Consider the following 6372-nt stretch of genomic DNA (forward strand, 5'->3'; position numbering starts at 1 on the left):
TTATCATCCGTGCAATGTTGGATCCATACGATTTGCTCCATTGCACGCACGCAGAGAGCCGAGATTGCAGTGTGTGTGCTCAGTGAGCACTCTCTCGATCTCAGATTCTCTCTCAGACTCTTGTTTCTAAATTGATAAAACATCAAATTACAAGGATCTATTTTAGGCATTATATAAAACATCTAAATGTTTGTAATTCATGCAATATGGTCAGACTAATTCATTTGGTGAAAGATAACATTATTGATCCATTAAATTCAGTTGCATCTCATTGAATGGATCATTTTCATCTTTCACCTCATGAAATAATCTGTCCATTGCACTCATTAGCATTCATTATTTGTATATTATTCACGATCATTGCTGTTTACTAGCCCATGTTGAGTTCAGACAACACGGTAACACACATCTCACAATCACCAGAGCCATCAGAACTTACATACATACATGTATGTACAAAGTGTAGTTGTAACATGACTCAACTGTGAGAATTGCATCATGTAGATCAGACACCGGATGAGAACACCCAATACACTCCAGCTGTTATGCTATGGCATTATCCATGAAATACTGTGTATCATCACTCATTAACATCATGGCACACAAACACACGCCCTCACAGAGTTCTCCTTTTGGCTTCCATTTGGACCAGCTATTCGTATGGGTCAAGACAGACATGAACATTTACACGACCGTGCAGAAAACTAGAAGAGTACATTGGAGTTTATGTAGTGCTCTATGTACATTGTAAATATTGTGATGCAGATATGCCTTTGTGAAATTTATGTGAAGATGTTATGTTCTTGATGACAAATCTCATACAGTATACAATGTATTTCAGGTAGAAGAGACTATATGAATTTTCACTTTGACCCATCTTATATTCGACTCGATTAACTTTAACGCGGCTGAAATTTGGTTAAGCATCAAAATGTATGGGGAAAAGTCAGGGCTCTTGGCTTCGAGCATGGACTAGGTCTATACTTCGAGCAAGGCAATTTCTATCCTTTTGTCAAGGCCCTCTCGCTGTAGCGGGTGAGTGAAGCGAGCCCATACAGCCGAGCGCAACAGCACTCAGCTGGGCTCTCTTCACTATACAGCGAGAGGGCCTTGATGAAAGGCTAGGCAAGTTTTCTGTACACTACCATGACATTTTGTAAAGGCGATTCCTATCCCAGTAAACATTCATTCACCACAAATTTATGTCACATATACACCAATTTACCATTATCATGCAGTAAATATTCATTCACGAGTTTGTGTCACACGTACACCAATTTACAAATGTTTGAAAAAAAGTCTCAATATCAATTGTTTATTCTCACTCTTTCAGACATTTTAATGTGGGAGCATTTCATTTTTTTTTAAAACGTTATTGTGAGAATCTGACAAATTGGCAACAATTGTAAGGCATCAAACTAAAACTACCCTCATTCCTTCACCATGCCATACAAAGTGGTCTGGCGATGCAATGTTAAATGACAGAGATACGATGGGCATTGCAACATACTGACATTCATTTATACACAATCTTGTATTACACTGACTTGCACACTCAACATGACCTTAATGATACACAACAACATAGGCCCTACATTTATGAAAGGATCCCTCACATACAATGTATTAGTATTAAAATGCTTATATCCTGATGCTTCAGAGTAAATTCGTGCTTTGAAAGAACAACATCACAACAGAGCATTTTGCATATTTGACCTGCTCTGAAAAAATGTTCTTCCGATTTTATTTTTCTGCTACAGGAAATTGTTGATAACATTTAAGCTACAGGATCAACTGTTGATAACATTTTTTTATTTGTTTAAGCATTGTTTTAGCCCTATTCAATAAATGTCACATTACAATGTAGGTTGATCTGTATCATGTCTAAATGTATTGGGTGGGGGACCAAACACTGTTAAATGTAAAACAGTTTATATCATGCTGAAACTACACGTATTACAACACATTTATAGAAAAATATAATGCTAGTAAGAAGGAAGAAATGCCCTCAATCAATTACAATGTCCAAAAATACACAGACAATATTCACCCCACTGTAACAAAGTAAATTCAGTAATAACATGTTTTGTGCAGTGCTGTAGCTAAAACAACTTTTAAATAAAATCCATGAATTCCAACCATTCTTAACTGCTATGGCCAAACAACAAAAAAGAAAAACAATGAATCTGCAGTGAGAATATCTAACAGCTACAATACTGTATATTGGCATTGTATTGACATGTTCTGAAAACGGTTACAGCTCGTTATTCCGAAGGTTTGTTATTCCGAAGGCTCTTTATTCCTAAGATCCGTTATTCCAAAGGTTCATTATTCCGAATTTCATTTTCGAATTAACCGATCTTCGGAATAACGAACCTTCGGAATAACGCCACAAATTTTTGGATTAACGAACCCTTTTTCATTTTCGGATTAACAAACCTCTAGGTATAGGGAATTTGCGTGTTTCAGATTAACGACCCTTCGGAGCAATGAACCTTCGGAATAACGAACAGCACCCCTGAAAACAGGTGGGGGGGGGGGGTGATGGAACAAGAAAACCAAGTGGGAGCCTACCCTGCCTAGGTGTGAAAATGAATCATACAGTGTATAAATAGGTATTATCTTATAGTGATCATGAATTCTGTAATCTCATTGGTCAATCATGTAATTGATAAAATCTTGTATCACCAGTGTTACTCAGACCAACCACTGAATATTTCCCGAATTCCGTGAATAAGGTCATATTCAACCTACAGAATAAATCAAAGTAGAGAAAAGAAGCTCAGGAGGCCTACACATCTGCCTGATGAGAACGATCTGCACAAAGTGAGGCAAGACATCCTAGAAAGAACAGCAGAGAGCTGGTTGCAGATGAGCTAGTTTCTCAACCTACATCACTTTTCACAGCTAAGAGACCTTTTGTTTGTGCAGCTGACTCTATTCAACGCTAGAAGGGGAGGAGAACCTGCTCGGCTGTAGATTAAGAATTGGGAGGATGTAAAGGCCGGGGTCTGGCGAGGAAAAGAGTGTGTTCACCAGCTGGACTCAACAGACAAGACCCTCTTGACAGACATGAAAGTATCATACATGAGTGGAAAGGGGGCGAAACATCTCGTCCCAGTTCTTTTTCCAAAGGACACGTACACTGGAATGAACCTGTGTGATCTTCAGTGCCACCTGCTTGGATTTTTAATATTTTTATGTTTTATCATTTTGTTTCCATATAGAATACTGTATAATTACCTCAGCTAAAGGAGGAGATTATGTTTTAATCGGCCTATGCTGGTTTGTCTGTGCACACAATAACTCAAAAAGTAGCTAGTGAACAGATTTGGATAAAACTAATAAAGAAAGATTAAGAATGACACAAGTAAGGACTTAGATAGAGGAATTCAACAGGAAGAAGTGAAAAACAAATGCAGAAATTGAAAAATTATAGATCTGATTTTAAACGAGCTGCAGAAAGCTAGCTCTGCTGTGGTAATCAAATTGATTACGATTACTTAATTTTATTACTGATTTTACTTTATCATTAATTTAATTCTTAATTTTAAGATTATTTAATTTCATTCTTGATTCTGGTCATGTACAACTTGTATCTTCAAATTGGTCAATCGCTTTGATTAAACCTTTGTTTAAAGGAAAAGGCTCTCCCGACCGAATCCCCCTATAATTACAAGGGCATTACTTTATTGAGTTGTATGGGGAAACTCTTTACAGCAATATTAAATGATATATATTTTAGAATCAAATAATTTTGTTAGGTGAAGAGCAGGCTGGTTTTCGGAAAGATTATTCTTGTACAAATTATGTATAATACTCTGTATGCCATTTTAGATTGATATTTGAGTCACAGAAAAGAACAAGTTTATTGTGCATTCATAGACTATAAAAAGGCTTTAGAAAAAAACGAGTTTAGTGTGCATTCATAGATTACAAAAAGGCTTTCGATTTTCTAGACAGAACCCCTTTGTGGTCAAAACTAATCAATCACCATGTGAATGGAAAGGTCCTTTCTGTCATAGTACAACTTTACAATTCTGTGAAATCTTGTGTATTTTATTTTATTTTTATTTTTGGTAGTAATGGTGTCAGACAGGGTGCAAACATTTCACCAATTTTGTTTGCCCTGTTTTTAAATGACTTCCAAGGATTTCTTTAGAATGACTATAGTGGTATGAAAGACATCTCATCTGAGTGTAACTCTTTGTTAGGGCAAGGAGATACTGCATCCTTACTTAGTCTGTTTTGGGTGAAAATCGTCAAGAATTACAAATAAGCTTTAGATTCTGTTTTTCATCATTGTCATTTATGGCATCTTACTGTGTGAACACCTCTAAGACAAAAGTACGGTAGTATACGTGTACAATCGATATCATACACTTGTTGTACAGTTTGCATGTTCAAATCTGATACAGTGAGACACTTAATTGTTGCTTTTTAATTGATATTTTCACCTGCTCCTCAACTGAATTTTTAAACTTACTTCACGTTATTGATAACTGCTATTCTGTCTGTGAGTGTGCGCTCTACGTGTTCAATTTTTGTTTTGCTTTGCTTTGATACCGTCATTGTCAAGACTTCTGAAGGAGGCATAGGACGCCAAAAATTTGAGTTAAAATAAACTCATGCTTCATTGGCCAAAAATGCATACCAGTTTGTTTATAAACAAACTATAGATGCAAAATGCAAAAATCAGAATGAAATAACACTGTGGAGCAAGAAACTCTTGACATGTCCACGGTGCATAGGTACAGCATATAACATATCAATACTTTGACCAATAAATCTACCTCTTGTTCGTTGGCATCTTGTTTAACTTGTACGGTCGGTAATACAGTCTGCCCTGATTGTGAGGATTCAATTGGATACCGATCGTACAGCTAACGAGAGGCCACTAAACAAGAGGCAGATTTATCGGTCTGGTCAATACTGTGTTGGTACAAAGGCGAAAAGTTGAAATTCAAGCAATCTTTAAAGTACTAGTCAAGGACTGTGTCCCTTTACTTTGTTTTGTTTTGTTTGTTATCTACTTCATTTCATTTTCCAAAATTTTAAGCAAAAGAAAATGAGACACACACACACACACATACTCACAAATAAAATACAAACTATTCTATTAAACAACAAAAATGCCTGTTTCCATTTAAAAGACAAAAATGCAACCCTGAATTAAAAAAAAAATGTCAAATATAAGTTCCCTCAAACTGCTTTCCAAATTTTGCACGCACTTTTTTTTTAAGGGCGAGTAAAAAAATCAGAGACTTTTCACATATTCTACAGTAAATTCAACCATATGTATGAATTATGCCATATAAAAGCTCAAGCTTTTTAAAGAAGCTTGATGTGTGTAGTTGTTTATGTGATTTTATAAAAATGTCAAAATTTGTTCTTTAAAGTTTGCAGATCAGGGAGTTGATTTCTGCTCTGAACAATAAATCATGCACCATGCCCTTGATTTAAGAAAGAGGACTACAGGGCATGGCATATATATTTTTGAATTAAATGGACTGGACCTCCAACAGTACACATGCAATTGAGCTACAGCAAGAGTCTAAGTTTAAATTTTTCTGCCATTTGCTGGGAATCCTGTTGAGAGGCACAGCAATTTACAGCAAGTAATAGCAAATCATAATCTAGAGGTTTGCACAGAACACATGGTTCCAGTTCTTGTTAATAGTCTTCATTACACATACAATACTGTACCTCACAACTGCACAGAAACTATATAATTACTGACAATTTCAATATAGTTTTTTTTACCTCTCATATAATCTCATGATGGTAGAAAATGAATCACTGAATACAGTCCGACTTCTCCTATCTGGACATGTTGGAACCGGCACTCATCCGGATATCAAAGGAATTTGGCCAGATATGGGAAACTCAATGTTTAATACACACAGCTGCCTACCCAATGATAGCTATAATGTATCAATTTTGTGTGAACATGTCACATCCTCGTCAACTGGTCTGCATTCAGAATTTCTGATAATTTGCTTAATTAACGATCACCTGTACTGTGCCATTATTAAATGAAAAGTTTTGTTCATGTTCTTGTGATTTTGGGGTAGTGAGGTCTGAATGCATGTTATTCAGATGGAAATTTGATGGGAATGTATCTTAATTATGTTGGGAATAATATGCAATTCATGCGAGTTTGTGCAGGAATTCTGTCTCAGTTTAGAATCCCCCTTTTCCCTGTAATAGGTTGAAAACAAAAATCACAGTGAGATTGCTTCTTGATAATAGAGGGATCCAGATAAAGGGAGGCTGAATAGGAGAGGTCGGACTGTATAATAAATGGCACAAAAATGGCAATGTTGATGGCATCAAAATTGGCAATGTCGGGTAATGGTAGACTGCTTTTGA

Source organism: Diadema antillarum, unplaced genomic scaffold (assembly GCF_040938485.1).
Source record: "Diadema antillarum isolate AM-2024a unplaced genomic scaffold, OU_Dant_1.0 scf00000129, whole genome shotgun sequence".
In the NCBI taxonomy this organism is placed as follows: domain Eukaryota; kingdom Metazoa; phylum Echinodermata; class Echinoidea; order Diadematoida; family Diadematidae; genus Diadema; species Diadema antillarum.